We start from the raw sequence: 18,148 nt of genomic DNA, 5'->3' as shown, positions 1-18,148 counted from the left end.
CCGGGCCCCTTGGCGGCTGCGCCCCCCGCCCCCCGCCTTTGCCTCCGAGAGGATTCCCACCTCCTACCCCCCCTCCCTCCCTCCCTCGCCTGCACCGTTCCCCTGGCAACGACCGCTTCTGCTGCTCCTCTGAAAGGAGAAGCAAAACACCAAAGTTCCATCTCGAGGAACGAGCCCTTTCAGAAGGAAATAATATCTGTAGACGGTTCTTCCAGATGTGTCCAAGGAAAAAGAATGTCAGGGTAGACTGTAGTTGATGGGGTGACTATGCACACTGGAAGATTTAGCACACAAGAAGGGAAATACATCTACTGATTCAAGGTACGCTTTTGGAGGGGTGCAAGCCTTTGGGAAAATCTGGGAGGAAAGGGGATTGCTTGGTTCAGAGGGAAAGGGGCTGATGCAGGGGAGACTTGTTTTGGAGGTTTTAGAGGCATTGGAATTGCCTGAAGAGAGAGCTGTGGTACCTAGGGGGGGACAGCGGGGGGGATGGCCTCAGAGATGGGAGGAGGGAGTTTAGCAGATCGGGGGGGCTGAGGATGCTGCAGAGAATGGGATAAAAAGGGTTGTGTTAATTTTGACCTCGAAGAGCAAAAAACTGGAGACTCCAAAATTCAGTGAAACAGAGGGATCAGGGCTTATGCTGCCCTGGAATGACAAAGAACTTCTCCCTCAGCCCCCCAGAGAGCCCTCAAAAAGCCAAAGTGCAGCAGGGAAGGAAGGAAAGGCACCTGCTGGGGACGTGCAGAGGTGGAAATTCTTGTTAGTAATAACAGACCATCTTACCCATTGGGTGGAAGCTGTTCCCAGTGTCAGAGCCACAGCCAATGTAGAATGTAAAACCCTCTTAGAACAAATTATTCCCAGGTATGGAATGATTACTAAGATAGACACACTTTACATCAAAAGTTTTACAGCAACTAACTCAAGCCTTAAGAATAAAATGAGAACTACATACCCCATGGCACCCACAGAGTTCAGGATGGGTAGAAAGGATGAAACAAACTTTAAAGAGAACCTTAACTGAATTAATAATTGAAACTCAAATGTCATGGGTAAAATGCCAACCTCTGGCTTTATTGAGAGTTCAGACACAACCAGGTCAGACCTGAGAGTGTCACCTTACGAAAAGATGGTTGGTGTTGAAGATGAAAGTTTGGTAAGAAAGTTTTGCAGATATGTGGGCTCGGCCGAGAGCTCTCTGAGTGTGGAGCCTGAGGATGGGACAGAAATGAAAGCAGGTTTTGATGTAGAGTGGAAGATGTTTGCTGAAACATTGATCACTAGGGGACATGGGGCTCTGGGGAGGGACTGACAAGCTAAAAGAGGGAAGCTGAAACTTTCCCCCCGGCACCCTACACGCTGCCCCGCCTGCTCAGGTGCCCAGGTGCATCCGGCTGCTCCCTAGCCCCTGCTGGATGTTCTAACCGTCGTTCCTGGAGGGACACCCAGGATGCCTCCATTGGCCCCTCTGGACTAGGAGCTCCCTGTGCAGGTGTGCCCCGGTAACCCTCTGAAAGCAGCCGGTCATGCCTGGAGCTGCCGCACCTTGGAGCGGGGGACGAGGTGGAGAAAGGTCCTGCCGGTCGTTCCCTCCCCTACACGGGCCGTTGTCTGCCCCTGAAACACCGGGGTGCTGGGCTTTCCTTTCTGTGGAAAAGAACCGGCCTTCTCGTCCGGGTGCCCGTGGCCAAAATTGGGATTCTGCCTCCAAAATTCCCTATGTCCTAGGTTTGTAATTACCGAGGAAATTCCCCACAGACTATAAGCGATTACTGGTAATTTTTCCTCTGTAATCATTACTGAATTGTGTTTCTGTTGAAGTGTTTTACATATCCCTTAAGGGGTCAGGGGTTTAGCTGGGTTGTTTATGGCTATTCCTGACAGGCCCAGACTGAACCCGAGCACCCCCCTCGCTGGTCCACCCTGAATTTCAGTGAAATATTGATATCGTTTATTAATACTCCCTTTGCCTGCTACTCACTTTTTCCCTGTCCATCCAAGGAGCAGATTTACTCCATCTTTTGTTCCCGAACACAGCTCTCCAGCCCAAATGCCGGTTCTCACAGACACAAGCTAAGCAGAAAACTACTGCAAGTGTTGGCTTTTAAAGTAAAATTCTTATTACATCTGGCTAAATGATCAAAATAGATACAAATATTGACAGTCATCGGAGGAAAGCTTTTCAGAGGAGAATATACCCATTTTGCTAGCACTGATCCCATTTTTACAATATTACATTCTTTTGGGTCTGGGAATCCTGCTCATATAAGACATCTGAAAGTTGGTATTTTGCAATTTGATATTTTGAAATCGGGTCATTTTGATATTTTGGAGCTTGATATTCTGGTATTTTGAAATGGAATTATTTTGGTATTTTGGAACTTGGTGTTCTTTTATTTTAAAACCGGGTTACTTTGGTATTATGGAACTTGGTGTTCTGCTATTTTGAAACTGGGTTACTTTGGTGTTTTGGAACTTGGTAGTCTGGTATTTTAAAACTGAGATTTTGAAACCCGGTTTTCTTTGGTATTTTGAAATTCGGTTTTCTATTATTTTGAAACTAAGTTATTCTGGTATTTTGGAACCTAGTTTTTTGTATGCTTTTGTGGATTTTTGTATTTTTGTAGGTTTTTTGTGGGTTTTTGGGAGGTTTTTTTGTATTTTCATAAGCTGGGGGTTTGGTATTTTGTTACCTCTGATTGGCAGGGGTCTGGGACATCCTAGTTGAGTCTCTTGGCTTCATTTGCCTTCTTCCACTACAATTAACCTGGTACGGGAACTGTTAAATCGCAGACTATACAGTGAGACACTTCCTGAAACAGAAATAAATTCCGGCTGCAGCAAAGCCCACCACCACATTCAGAAACCCTTCAGCAAAGCTGTTAGAAAAGCAAAGATGATGTCTGGTGCTTCTCTATTGATTTGTCTTGTAATAAAATGAGTAATATTTGGAGCAAGTTGTCTTGCATTGCAAAGTTATTTTTACATGTTTTAAGTGAAAAATATATGAGATGTTTCCCTTAAATTCTTGGGGGGCCCCCCCCTTTTTTTTTTTTGGTTGGATGACACTAAAATGAGAAGTGCGGAAGAGAACCATAAGGCCTATACATAGGCTTTTAAAATATGTAAAATTATAAAATATGTTTGTGTTATTCAGGAAGTCAAAGCACCTGGTTGCACAGCGTTTCTGAGCTTGATTTTGACTCTTCTGAGGAAAGCTTTCATACCATGGAAGTAGTTTTCTCTTTAGCCAGTACCTGTTAGAGGCCTGGCACTGACCGATGAGGTTGCTGCAGCTGTGTGATGGTCCAGGTGAACACTGGGTGCTTTTCTCCTATTTTTGAATTTATTTTTTTCTGGTACAGTTTCTTCTTACTATGTATTTAAGTAATCTCCTTGACTTTGGTAGCAGTATCCCTAAGGCACTGTAGTGTGGATTGGGAATAAGTGTCCAGTCATAAAGGTAGCGAACGGGGTTAGTGCAAGCCATAAAATGTTTTGAAGGTTTGTGGAAAAGGTTGTTTTAGCCTGTGTTTAGTAATTACAGAACTTCCTTAAGCTACTTAAGGGCCAACAGATGAAAAAAATTATTTATTCCTGAAGGTTATGCTCAGAAAGGGCAGTAAAAGTCACTTCTTGTGCTGGGATACGCTGCAGGCACCTGGATAAACGTCCTTCCCTAAAAATTAAAACTCACGTCAAAGTTCTTGCCTTCTTCTCCGCCTTGTTGTTACCAAGCGGAGGAAGCCGGACCTGAAGGAAGTGTGAAAGCCTCTTTCCTCTTGGGTTCTGTACTTAGTGATAGCTCATTATTAATCTGCAAAGCCTTGTCCTTGGAATTCTAATCGAAGGTTACATCATAGCAAATGTTCATACTCAGCTGGAAGTAGTTACTGAGTATTATTTTCAGTAACCTTAACTAGGAAACTGCTTACTCTTTCTGGTACATGGGCAAAGTTTCCCGATGAATATTTAGCAGTGGCATTTTGCTTTAATTCTCTCTATTTTATTTCCATTTAATTCCCTAAATCCATTAGGTCCCGATACTTTTCTTAATGGTTGGAAGATCTTAATCTTAAACTGACAACAGAAAAGGCCCAGGAGTTCCCTAGCTCAGGGTTATTTTTTTCTCTTTTTCTGCTTACTGTTCCCATCTGATATCTGTTCTTTTCAACGTATATTTAAAGGAGTACAATTATTAGTGCTCGGGGAAGATTTGTGAAGTACTACTTCTTCATCTCGCTAGTCATGTCACAGGACCCAGTCAGAAGATTCCAGTCTGTAGCTGTACAAAATTCCAGGTATTGGTACAAATAATAGACAAAGTTAACAAAGTACTACTGTCCCTTGGGGAAGATTTCCCATGTTTGTAAAATCCGTGTGAATAGATAGAAAAATGGTCAGATTGAGTATGTATCAGTTTAAGTCCAGAACAGCATCACTTTAAACTTTCAAAAACTTCTGGGTTTTGATGATGGTGCTACCAGTTTTTAGACTACAAAAACTGACAATACTGATCTCAGAACTGTTAGACATTTCTCCAAATATTTTAATAAATACTGGATACTAAATAAGGCGTTTAGCCTTGTAACTGGTTATAGTTCTTACCTGTATGTAGAATGTATAATATATGCACACCAGTGAAATACACTTTAGCATTAAACCTGATTCATGTGGCTCAGTTCTGAGAGCCTTATTGAACTGCACCTCCTGGAATATCCACGTACAGAAGTTTGGCTTTGAAACGGGCTAAGAGAAAGGAACGAGAGCTTACTGATCCTTTAAACGTCATCTTAAAGGAAGCACATCTGTCATTTTGCTGAGGGCAGGATAACTGCATTAACATTCCTCCGCTGTGCCCTCAGTGAGGCAGTGCAAGATGATTCAGAGGCTCTAGTTCAGCCTTGGTAGGAAATGCTGCACAGCTCAGATGGTGGGTGATTTCCAGTGTGCGTGCCATGTGCCATTCCAGTCAGCCAAGTCAGAGGGAAGCAAGGAACAGGGTCGATGGGTAGTTCAGAGGCGTCAGCTGCGTTCAGTCTGATCGTGGGAGCAGCCCAGGCCATGCTTCTGCTGGAAGTGTTCTGTGTGAATTAACTGATGTTGCTGCGACCAAAACACCTGAGCAGTACTTTGCTTTCCTTTGTATATTTAACATCTCTTTGGTCGGCACGGCCCTGGCATTGGGTTAGCCTGAGACACTGGAGTCTGGGAGATACTTCTCAAAGCCTGGTGAGAGCACTTGGGTTTAAATGTCAGCAGATTGACTGCTGATTTGCTTAGAATTTAGTGGGAGGATGTCATAGATCTATTTTTCTTATTTGCCATATGAAATAGGCAGTATATTTATTCTTTGAAATAGGACTCTCTGAGATGCCTTACCTGGAAAGGTTTCTCTGACTGGGTAGGAGTGTGTTCTCTCCCTCATCCTGCTGGTGAGTCATCCCAAAACAGAGCCTGTGAACGGTGTCTCTTTTCCACGGGTAGGAAAGATTTTCAGCCTAGAGTTTTGGAGGCAGTTTGGAGGATGCCCCAGGAGTCCAAGGCCAGCCAGAGATCTAGTTCCTAGCAACTTTTGTCTGGGAGGAATCCCGTGACATTCTCAATTTTAAGAGGCGGAATCCTGCATTTGGACCCCGGCTGCGAGCGGTGGCTTTTTTCCACAGGTAGGGAACATTTCCACCCTCCTGTCCTGGAGGCAGTTGCAAATGCCACCTGACCTAATCAAAAGTATATGCCAAGGCTTAATAAGAACCCAGAAGATCCAGTGCATCACCTGCATCACTGACTGAGCCTCAGTCAGTTCAGCTGGGTTTTGCGGGAGAGGACCACTGGGTTTGAACCTTTGTACAACCCTGTTTTGTGGGATTAAGCACAGCAAAATAAATATATAGATATAAATTATAGAAATCACTTATTTGCATTGATTTTAATTACTCCCTACAGATCGCAAGAGCTGTTACTCACCAGAACAATGACCGTGGGCAAATCTCTTTCTCTCTGCCTAGAGGAGAGACGTTGGGGAGCGTTTGACAGCAGAGGGGCTCTACGGAATCTTCACCGCTATGGTGGCAGGCACTTGACTGCAATAAAGATGCTTACAATAGATTTTATGTTACTTTCTCGACCAATTGCAGTTTTCACGTGCTTTCCCCGCCAGGCCCCGCCTACACGGGGCGGTGCACGATCTCCCAGAAGGACTGACGCTGCCGCCACCGCCGCAACTCCGCTGTTTCTAGGGCGAGGAGCCCGGCGGAGCGCAGCGCCGGCACCATCTTCGCGCCGGGGCGGGCGGCTCGGGGAGCGGGAGGCGGCAGGAAGGCGGGGAGGCGGCAGAGGAAGCGAGGAACACCCTCTGAGCCGGGCCTGGGCCCGTGGGCGCCACCGTGCGCAGCAGTGGATCTCCCCAGGATAACCACCAGCAGCCAATGCACCCGGGGGGAATCAATTCACTCCCGGTAACTGACCCAACGCGGGGTGAGCGGCAGCCGTGTCCCTGAACTGCCCAAGTTTCACCTCAGACTGGTGTGTTTGGCTGTGTTTTTTTTTTCTTTTCTTTTCTGCAATGTGAAAATTGGGGCGAGGGAGGTTGCTTTTTCAAAATCCTCGATTTTAGGAGTTTCCAGTGCTTTTCCACAACATGAAAATTCGTGCTTTTTGATTTTTTTTTTTTTTTTTTTTTTTTTTTTTGTCCATGACAATGTGGAGGGCTTTGGTTTCTGGCTGCATCAATCCACGCAGTTTCTGAAAGAAATTTCACAGTTTGGGGCTTCTGAGAGACAATTCTGCCGGGATTTATGGAGCGAGAAACCAAAACCTTTACCCAAAACTGTTTTGTTATCCCCCCCGCCCCATACACTTTGACATATTTACACTCATCTATTTCGACTATGTCTATTTGCACTTATTATACAGAATATCTGTTTACACTTACAGATCTATTAACACATCTGTTTAACTTCTGTTAACGCATAAACCACGTATTTAGACTGCTTAGACTTGTGCATTGATGCTTCAACATCACTTTAGACTTCTCCATTTCGACTTCAAGAAAAGCTCTGTTTAGATTACATCTAATATCTGCTTAGACTGTATGTAAGAGCTAATAGCTGTTAGCTCTTTTTTTTTTAAGTCCTTCATATATATCATATTTTGTTAAATTTTGAAGTCCTTTATTGGTTAATTTATATCTATATAAGAGTTATATTTGCATTTTAAAAGCTTGTATCTCTCAGTTTGGCTTGCATGGACAAGCTTGGGTAGTGGAGGGGGCAGGGAGGAGAAACCACAACAGTGGTTTCTGCAAGGAGCTTCTAGAAGCTTCCACCGTGTCTGGCAGAGCCAGTCCCTGGTAGCTCCGAAGACAGATGTGGTGCTGGTCAAGGCTGGGGCAATTAGAAACGGTGGTAATACCTCTGTGATAACATATTTAAGAAGAAACAAAAAAAATATATTGCACAGTTGTAACTGCGCCCGGAGAAGAGCAGGGTGGGAATACGCGAGCGGAACAACTCTGCAGCCACCGAAGTCAGTGGAGAAGGAGGCACTCCAGGCAGCGGAGCTGAGATTCCTCTGCAGCCCATGGAGGAGACCATGCTGAAGCAGCCTGCCCTTGAAGGACTGCAACCTGTGGAAGAATGACTCACACTGCAGCAGTTCACAGAGATCTGTTGCTCATGAGATGGACTCACATTGGAGAAGTTTGCAGAGAACCGTCTCCTGTGGGAGAAACAAGGGGGGATAAAATGACCATAACCCCCCTTCCGTGTTGCTCTGCGTTGCCGAGGTACAAGGTGGAGCTGGGAAGGAGGGAGGGGCAGGGGGAAGGTGTTTTTAAGGTTTTCTTTTACTTCTCATTATCCTGCTCCGATTTTGTTAGCAATAAATTCAATTAATATCTATAATTTGAGCCTGGTTTGCCCATGATGCTATTTGATGAGCCATCTCTCCTGGTCCTTATCTCTGTCCAGCTGTGGAGAGGAGTGAGTGAGCAGCTTTCATGGGTGCCTGGCATCAGGCCCGGGTCAACCCACAACACTTATACAGAACATCCGTCACGTGAAAAGGAGAAATTTCTTCAACCTTTAGTGGGGGGAGATCTACTGGAGCCTTAGTATTTACCTTACCTGTCAGCACCCTAGGAAAGCTGAGACCCTTGTGTCTGATGGGTCTGTTGCCATCCCGTTACAGGAATGCTTCACTGAGCAGTCCTGCTGGATCAAAGGGTGGCTCAACTGACATTCAAGAACACACCAACAGCATAAGGGAGACCCCTCAGCAGGTCTTCCCACTTTATGACCCCCTAGCGGCTCCTCCTCTTTATTTATGTCACCTGCTGCCAGTGACTGCTACCATCCGTGAAGGACTCACACCAACAGTTTATAGAATAAGACTCTTTATTAATATAAAATAGTGACAGGTTAAGGTTCAAGGATTGTCGGCGATAGTATCTGACTGCAAAAACATATTCAAAGAAATACAGAGACAAGCTCTAAGCCCCAATAAAAGTATTCAGTGCGCACAGAGCACGGTTCTGGCTGGATGGCTGGGCCCAGAGAGTGGTGCTGCATCCAGCTGGTGGCCGGTCCAGGACATGGACCTGCAGAAGTGTCTAGAGGAAGCCACAAAAATGGAGGGCTGGAACACCTGTTCCATGAAGAAAGGCTGAAAGAGTTGGGGTTGCTTATCCTGGAGAAGAGAAGCCTCCAGGCAGCCATTACTGTGGCCTTTCAGTATGTATAGGGGGCCTTTAGGAAAGATGGGGACATACATTTTAGTAGGATCTGTAGTGATAGAAGGGGTGATGTTTTTAAACGAAAAGAGTATAGATCCAGACTAGATAAGGAAGAAATTTTTTACAGCGAGGATGGTGAAATACTGGCACAGACTGCCCAAAGAAGCTGTGGATGCCTCATCCCTGGAAACATTCAAGGTTGGACAGAGGTCTAAGAAACCTGATCTAGCTGAAGATGTCCATGCTCATTGCAGGGGAAGTTGGAGCCCATGACCTTAAATTGCATGATTCTATAAGTAACAGACAGCTGTGGTGGTACATCCCTCCACCCTGCAAAGAATCAAGAGCTACCAAATTATGCTGGTAACGTCTTTTCAATGGGCATCACCCAAGCTGTTCAGCATCTGAAAGACAAAAATTGGTTTCTGTCCTTCCTCAGCCATGCTACAGGTTTGTTAGAGAAAACAGGAGGCTGAAAATTTACTGCCTCTATGCAACCAGTTCTTTTAAATCACATTTCCATACAATACCTTGTTTGGTGGCATTCTGTGTCACAGTTCCATATACCATAGCACAACCCAAGCTTCTACACACAGAGCAGGACTCTACACAAAGCTGTTATCACTTGAAGAGCTGTCCCCTTCATAAATTACTATCTGCAAAATACAATAAGACAGTTCGGTTTGAAGTCTTCCCCTCTTCCCCCCCACCCCCTCTCCTTAACTTTGCTGCACTGCTACTTCTTGTGATACTTGTAGCACTGCTGGGAGCAGTATCAGGTTCTCAGTTTGGAAGTCTTAGGACAAGGCTCTGAAGCGCCACAGCTAACTTGAAGAAGACCGAATAGTAATACCAAAGTCTGAGTTACTAGATCAATTTACTATAAATTGCTGAAAACTCAAAATTTAAAAAAAGTATCATCTATGAATGTGAAAACAATGCAAAATTTAAATTAAAAATATGATTTAGGAAAAAAAAAAGTCCCAGACTTTTTATTCTTTTTACCTGGTAGCAAATCTTTATCAGTATCTGCCAGCCTATATGTATTTATTGCAGTGCAACATGAAAAAAAGCTTCTCTGAATCCTCTCATGTTTCCTCCACTTCATGCTAAGCATGCATGTACATTATGCACAGGCCACTAGATCTCAATGCAAGACAAGAAAATCCAAGGAAAACATTAAGTTTAAAGTCCCATTTTTTCCATTTTCTAGGATTAAAATGCAAAGCTTTCAGCTAAAAATTGAGGCTCTGAACACAATTTTTCTACGCAGAAACTAGACTTAGAATTCAACTTAGCATTTGACTTAACATCGTCGGTATACAATAAGCATAGGTGTACAGAGCTGGCCACACAGCAATTCTGCCTGAAACAAAACTACTTATTAGTTTATCCATCTCAAATATTTAAAGCATGTGGCAGAAGTAATTCAAAGAAATCCAGGGTAAATTAGGCACTGTGAATGAAATTCATATCCTAAAATGAGAGTAGTACTAATTTCACTTTATACCAGTTTAGGTGGTGCACAAGCATTATGCAGACTTGTCCACCTGTACCCCAGAATGGATTTTGTCATTCAGGATAAGCTTTCACTACAGGTTTGCTAGAACATCTGGAAAGGCACCACAGAAAGTTGCAGCAAATGTGGTATGGATCACATGCCTGCCTGTGTTTCACATCTGGAGTAATCTAATAGTGGGGAGGGGTGTCACCCATTACAGAGAGAACATGTGCAATCACAGTTTTAAGTCACACACTCTTTTCCAGATTTATCTGGGATTCTGAGAGCAGCCTGAAGGACAAGCTTTAGATTATCACCTTTCAGAAAACATGCGGGAATTCAAGACATTTTCCATTATGCTCCAGAATACATAGATAACCCAGTCTGCTCATGTAGCCTCACTGCAGCCAGACCCTTGTTTAAAGACAGCCTTTCTGACCCAGTTTCTTCCACTGGACTTCCTTCAGATGTTGAAAAACACCTGCCTAAGGCCAAGCACTCCAAGAGGCACTCAACTATTTTGACTCTCAGATGCACCCAGTCAGTGCACACAAATGAGAAGAAAAAGGGAGAATAAAAGCACTTTCTGTCCTATCTAGTCTCATAGATGGCCCAAGACAGATGGGCATCCCAGACTGCAATGTGCAGCAGAGGTTATTTAGTGTTGCTTGGTGCCTTCCCAGATACTGGAAGCAGCTTGGCTAGTACTCTCCTTTATACAAAAATCTAGAAGTGCAGAGTTTACACAGTGCCTCAAAGAGCGTTCCTGGCTCTTCTGCCTGTTGCCAACTGACACTGGGAATGAACCATGAAAAGCAATGTCAGAAGTTATAAAGTTCTAGATGTGTGTTATGCTCCAAAGATACGCATTCCAGTACTTGTCTCCAGGCACCCTGAGCTGGAAAACAAAACAACTTTCTACTCCTTGTGAGTTAAGGGAGAAACTGGGAAGGAGGAAGAAAAAAAACCACACAAATGGGAAGACGACACCACCACAAGTCCCGTGGAAAAAAATCAAATATACAAACAAACAAAAAACCCAGACAAAAACCAACCAAGAACCTTAGCCTCAGATTCCTAAAGGAATTCAAAGGAACCCAAGCTGCATAACTTGATGCGATTGGTTTCATATTCAAGACTACACTTAGAGTTACAAGGTTACTTGACCATTGCTAACGTGGGTATTTCCTAGTACGAACGTCCACGTTTTGTTTCTTAACACAAGGTGGCAGCATACGGCACCTAAAGCCTACTGGCGCCACCTCTGATAAAGCCAAACAGAGCTCAGTTATCTAAGTACGGCACAAGCTGCTCTCTCTGAAGTCGAGAAATTACCAGAAATCTCTAAAGTCTGCACAAGAGAACTCTGAGTATAACTTTATGACCTACTACCATTCGGCTATATCTGCTTTCAAAAGTAATTGTAAGCTACCACCATCCTAGAGGAAAAGGGTAAAATCACTGTCCCTTCTGTCCTGCCAGTCAGTGAAGTCAGGTCACCAGCCTTTCAAGTCTACGAACAGACTTTCCTTCTCCTCTTTTACAAATGCAATAGACCCTACCAGAAAAGGCATAAAGAGTAGCCCTAAAAGAAGAGTCTGGAAGACCGTTCTTTCTATGCGGTATTCCTGCTTCAGAAAAAAGAAGTGTTTCCAGTTTCTGAGCATTTGTCTCCTTTACACAGAAGACCTTATAAAACCCACCTTGCAAGAATACTGTGTGGTTTGATGTTTCTAATGAAGCCTGTATGCATTTATGTCCTGTTAAATTCCATTTAAGTGAAACAACATTCTCTGGTAAATCAAGAAACTTAAAACGAGGCATTCAGTTTTGAGTACCTCTTCCAGCTCATTTTACTCATTCCGGGTAGGGCCAGTTTTGTTCTCTTATGAAGCTGATTTCTCTTTTAAAAAACAAAACCAAAACAACAACAACAACAAAAAAAAACCCTAGCGCTTTTTTGTTATTATTTTTACATGTACTTTATAGACCCATCCACCTTGGGCAAACCCACCTTTGCTGTGCTGACAAACTTCCACTATCACAGCTTTGATGCGAGACTTGTGCGCTGGGTAAATAGTTATTATGATTCCCTCTCTTACCTGCAGGACATCACATCAATCAAACGGATTCAAAATCCATTGCACCAGCTGTTGAATTACCAGCTCCTGGGGCACAAGACATGGGCAGTTCAGGATCCACATGGAAAAAGTCTGGATCACCATGCCAAGGGACTCCAGAAGACTGTTCAAGGACACCTTCGGTGACAGCTGGCAACAGCTGTATTGTGAAAGAGGAATCCTGTGATAAAAAAAGTGCAAGTCTGATGACAAGGAACGATTCTGGGGCAGACTCTTCAAAGAAGGCAAAGGCTTTGTCACTGAGCATAACACCTGAAGTCAGGTTTGCATAAGGGAGACAGAGGTAGGCTGTAGTGACGTCCAACATTATTATTAGCAATATGACTGCCTAAGATTATGACTTGTCAGACAAGCACAGATGATAGGAACAGACAGGGAGTTTGGGCAGACTTTTTGGAAATGCTAGTTTATCTCTATTAGTCTTTATTTGAGTGAATACAAACAGTTGGGAAAAAAAACTAAAGTTCCTGGGAAGAAAGTTTAGTGCATTAAAACAAACCAACCATCCCTGTCAGGGAGGCCTTAGCCTTCAATTTCATGTTTTGGATAAGGTCTCCCTGACAGATTTTGTTTCCTTGGGTTTTGTTTGTTTGAGATACTTTTTTATGCTCTTGCTACCAAACAGTGGACCAGAAATGCAGAATGACCATTTATGGCTAGAAAAAAAAAATGGTGCAAGGAAGAGGGATTCAGAATCATTAGGAAATTAGAGAAGCCTTCAAAAATAGAAGGACCCTATACAGGATATATGTCCTTCATCAGAAGCCACATGCAATCAGGGTGCTGAAATTGACAATAAAAAAAAGAGAAAAGGGAGTTGGGAGGGTTTAACCTAAGAATCACAGGAAAACCAGCAAGTGTTGAAAAGCACACGGTTTTTGGTCATATACACAAACTTTTGTATTTTCCTAAGTATAAAAAGCATTCACCAAAACACAAGAACAGTTCAACATCCTTGCAAGAGCAACAAAATCCGGATATCTACTACAATGGGGCATTTAAACTTTATTTTTTAATAAAGTAGTAGCATAGCTTGAAAAGTAAAAATATTTCCTAGTGACAGGAAAACATTTTAAAGACATCAAATCAGCAATCGTGCTTTATTACCTACTAGAAAAGGCTAAGAACCAATCCAAAATAATTATTCTGACAAAGGGGAAGGACAACATCCCTCAAAACGTGGAAATTATGGTGAAATACAGAAAACCAAGACATGGTCATAAGCTGTCATATTAAAACACAATACGGCAGGCCAGAAATATGGCTTGGGGAAAACCACTCGCAGACAGGAAGAGAACTGGTGACTCCTTTCCCTGCCATATCAGGGACTGCAAGGTCTATCAAAGAATTCATAAAGCAAGCTGATGGTCAAAATTTAAGGGGGCACCAGAAGTGATTGTCACACCCGTTTTGTTTCAGACAAACTTGGAAACGTTTCTGTGACATAAATTTCCTTTACAGGTGTTACAAAATATTTTAAACTGAAATATCTGTAGAACAGATTACAGAAGGGATTAAGCCATCAAAACAAATAACAACTAGTCATGAGGCCATATGGTATCCCTTCCGATGCTTGACTTGAGGATGAAATAACAAGCACGGCATCTGTGGTGTTTTATCTCTGTACTAGGGGACGGGATGGTACCATACGTAACGTGATTTTTTCATTGAGATTTTCAGACAGCTCCAGGCTTAAAAATCCTATGTCTGCCCCAGGCATGCTAGTGCAAGCATACTAGTAGAGCTAGCTAGAAGAATTTGCACATACATAAGTAGTAAATGTACATAAAACATCAGCACAATTTTTGCAAAGGAAATTTGTGCCTGACAAATCCTTTAGAACTATTTGGAATTATCAGTGAACGTACAGACAAGAGAAATTCACCTGATGTACTGTATATGGATTTCTAGAACCTGTTCAGTACAAACCCTCAAAGACTTAATCTGCATTGCGTGGGACAACAGGAACAGTTCTCCCATAGAGAAGCAACTCATTAAAAGGCTAAAAGAAATTGAATAAATGGCCAGTTCATAGTTGAGTAAAAATTGCCAGTAGATTCAAGCAGAGATCTCTGATTAGCCCTAGGAAACCATACTTACAGAGGATTTGAAAAAGTCAGGTGAGTAGCGAGGCAAGAGATTTCTAGCAATGTTCTCCTGCGTAGTTAAAAAAATGTCCCTGTAGGGTTGCTGCAGGGGCTAGCAATATTGCCGGAACAAACGGTAAAGCTGCAGATGCATTTCGGTGTGAATAATGCAAAAAATAAACAGCAAAGACGCACAGGGTATGGACGTTCAAAGTTTGAACATCGAACATTGAATACTGAACAGAGAACCGTTATGACCAAGAGGAGATCTTGAAAATTAATAGGTTTAAAAGCTCATTGCTCAAAATTCAGATAGAAGACTTGGAAATACTTGCAAAAGAATAGAAAACATAGGAGGGGAAAAAAATAACGTTACAATTAATCCACACTGCTCCTCCATCTTGAATATGGTGTATAATGCAGACCTCTACCTCTCCGAAATGAGGTAACAGTAGGTACTAAAAGATATACATGTATGAAATGAGATACAAATCAGCTGCTGTACAAAACAGACTCTTCTTCAACCAGAGAGCAAATTGGGACAGGCATGACAAAGTTCAGCAGTTATCACAGAAGTGATATTATTCATCGCTTTCTGTAATAGAAGTCTTATGATGTGTCAAATGGCGTTAGGAAGTACCAGGTTTAAACACACATCTCTCTCCTTCTTTATGCAGCACCTGGACATTGTAAAACTCATTTTTCCATCAGATACTGTGAATGCTAAAACTTGGCATAGCTTAATAAATCACTCAGACAACGTCAGATGAAATGTGCAAAGACAGGACCTCTAGTTCATGAAACTTATCAGCCACAGGTCACAGTCACGAGAAAAATATTCCAGGGCTGTCTTGGACAATGGACCAGAGATTGAACTCCTTTTGACTATGGAAAATCCTTTAACAAACACCATCAGTCTTTCCTTGCTTATTAACTACTATATTTTAATGTAGGCATGCTTTAAACAAAAAAAAAAAATCTCACGTCTTCGTTTTATGACCCTAGAGGTCTGTGCCACATTACGACTACAATTAAAACACCTCAGGTGGCTTGTTTCGTCCACAAAAGACCTCCTCCCTAGGAAAAACGTGAGATGTATGGATACCTTCTGCCATTAAATTCAATGCTTCACAGATGTGTTCCAGTTCATTTGAATGCATCTGGAGCTTCTTATAATTCTCAAGCTTTTTTCCACAAACAGAACTTAAGAATCATGGCCGAGACCTTAAATCACAAGTATCTTCAGAACAAAATGCTGCTGCTGTACATTTCCTTCAACTTTGTGTCATATTTCCAACTCCGGTTCTCTGGCTAATTAGGAAGAAACCTTTCAGACAGTATTCTAAGAATCTCTGTTGACATTTTGTTCAAGGGAATTGTTAATAAGATTTACTCAATCGAGCCTGTCCCTTCATTTCCTTATGCTCCAGTGTTCTTTCAGGTATACCAAAGAAAAATACTGTTAAAACCACTAAAAATGGTAAAACTAAATTCATTCACTCCATAGCTTAATCACACTTCTTTGACTAATGTTTAGATTTTACTAAGGTGTGTTTAAAAGTATTTTGAGGGTTCCCTAAGGCTGCTATAACTAGAACTCCTGTAAATGCAGGCAAACCTGGACACATAGTTCCAGTTCACACACTAAGCTCACAGAATGTCACATGTCGGAATGCAGCAGGCAGTTCAGTGACTTGCTACGTAGCTGGGCACATTCTGGTAGATAACCTGAGAGCTACACACACCTGTGCAGTCAAACCAGTGCAGCAATTAGGATAAACAGATTTTAGATATTCATTATGTAACATGTTTTCATGAGCTTCTAAAGCCATCCCCAAATAACCTTGTCAGATTGAAGAACAGCCACTGACATAAAAAGCCATGCTCAGTCTGTTTAAAAGTTTTAACTGCATCTTACCAAAAGGATGAAAGCATTCACCGCCTCTTAACGATCAAATCGAAATTCTTTCTCCCCATCTCTCCAACTCTGATGTTCGCAGATCTATTAGTGATCAACAGTTGTACTGTTACAGGAGAAGCCCACTATCACGGTAGCTGGGGTAACAGAAGTTGTGTCATATTACTCAGGTCAGCCTAAGAGAGGACACGAATAGCAGAACTTTCAGCTGTCAACATTTACTGGTATTATCATTGTGTAACATCATTTGTGTTTGGAGATACAAAAACGTGGTAGGAAAAGGTCACAAAAGAAAAAGATAAGCCTATATGCTTGCTAAAAAAGAAAAAAAAAAGCCCCAGAAGCATACTTTCATAATGCTTTTTGTATTTATGGAAGCAAAATATACACATTGAAAATACTTCTGCGTAACCGTCATTTTTGTTATGATGGTGCCGAAAAATTGAAGCCTGCAAAGTGCTAGAGATTATGTATAAGCATCAGCCTCAGCTATTTAGAAAGAGAGAGTTTAATTCATCAAGACCATCATTAGTCTATCAGTCAAGGCTGATTTCTAAAAACAAAGTTCCTTTGATTATAGGAGAAAAGCTTAACTATTAAAAAAGTTCTTGTTCTTTAGCTATATCTCACATTTCATCCTAGAATCTTTGTGCACTTTGAAACATACAATCTCTTTTCTAGGTTTAACTAGCACTTATTAGGGCTACATTAACCTAACGTACACAGGTAAAAACATGGAATGTTTAGCTCAACGACCACACCACCAAGCGCTCTTCATAAATATATTGTCTGCACTCAAAACTCTTGAGGATTCTAAAGTCTACTGGGCCACAAACAGAAAAAATTTGAAATAGAGTCACTTATACCAAGAAGTCAAATACGCTAGCCCCAGTTAATTGTGCAGCTTGCTTTAGAAGGGGTCAGCCCTAGTTAATAGTTTGGTTTAGAAGGGGTCAAAGACACTCTTCATGAGCCAGCCTTCAGCCACTGCACTCAGCTTCACTCAAACCGAACAGTGGTGAGAATGTACTTGGGGGCAGCCCTTCTAAGGACATCTGCCGCAGCTCAGATTACCTTCAGTCTGCGAGCTACCAGTTTAGAGTCTACAAAGTTATTTCTCTTGGGGCTACCTGAGGTCTTGCTCAGATGCACAAAATCCGGACGTGTACGAGTGAAATCCCTAAAGGAAAGAAAGGCCCATGAACACATACCTCTTGAGTACAAAGTCTCTGCCTACAGCTCTCTCTTCTCTGTGTTGTCTCGTCTCTTCAGTCAGGGCCCATAAGCTACTTGGTAAGAGCAATTCGCGGTCACAACAGAAATACCTGTAACAGTTGCATTTTACCAGCTTTCTAGAAAGTCTCCAGTGGCATTTCCAGAAAATAAGAGGACACAATCCAACAGGCCACACAGCGTACCACACCAGACACTGCACTCCGAGTATGCCCGAACTAATTTTTAGCTCCTTATTTCTAAGGGGAAAGAAAACTGAACAATCATTTTTCTCTAGTGCAATTAAAGCAAAAAACAACCACCTAGTCGAGGACTATCCACACTTCCCCACGTGAACAGTCGCTTACAGAAAGGCTCTGCAGAGGAAAAGGCTGGGTGGACAAGGTCAGTGGCCTCTGCAGGGTAGACTGCACCCTACCTATTTCGGAGGCGTGTATGAAGAGCGACTCAGTCCCTATTAACGAAAACGAACAGTAACCAGCAGCGAGGAAGCGCTGACGGTCGGCCTGCCCTCCAGCGGCCTTTGCGAGC

General features: G+C 42.6%; 2 long non-coding RNA genes across 3 annotated transcripts in view; one reads left to right on the top strand and one right to left on the bottom strand.

Annotated features, from left to right (window-relative positions):
- LOC108445187 overlaps positions 1–6,121 on the top strand; it is an 8,960-nt gene extending 2,839 nt beyond the window's left edge. Inside the window, exon 2 of the long non-coding RNA XR_001859953.1 lies at positions 4,191–6,121. This is a non-coding gene — a long non-coding RNA (uncharacterized LOC108445187). The remainder of the gene's footprint in view (positions 1–4,190) is intronic.
- Positions 6,122–7,603: 1,482 nt separating this feature from the next.
- LOC108445186 lies at positions 7,604–18,142 on the bottom strand. Of its 2 annotated transcripts, none has more exons than XR_001859952.1 (6): positions 18,036–18,142; positions 17,596–17,709; positions 16,385–16,560; positions 12,341–12,539; positions 9,268–9,393; positions 7,604–7,722 (listed from the first exon to the last, which is right to left on the bottom strand). It is a non-coding gene; the product is annotated as an uncharacterized LOC108445186 (long non-coding RNA). The 2 variants fall into 2 exon arrangements; XR_001859951.1 differs by lacking the exon at positions 7,604–7,722 and adding an exon at positions 8,382–9,141.
- Between the last annotated feature and the right edge of the window lie 6 nt (positions 18,143–18,148).

The sequence above is a fragment of the Corvus brachyrhynchos genome, unplaced genomic scaffold (assembly GCF_000691975.1).
Source record: "Corvus brachyrhynchos isolate BGI_N302 unplaced genomic scaffold, ASM69197v1 scaffold21, whole genome shotgun sequence".
In the NCBI taxonomy this organism is placed as follows: Eukaryota; Metazoa; Chordata; class Aves; order Passeriformes; family Corvidae; genus Corvus; species Corvus brachyrhynchos.
This window is presented reverse-complemented; position numbering and strand designations above follow the sequence as displayed.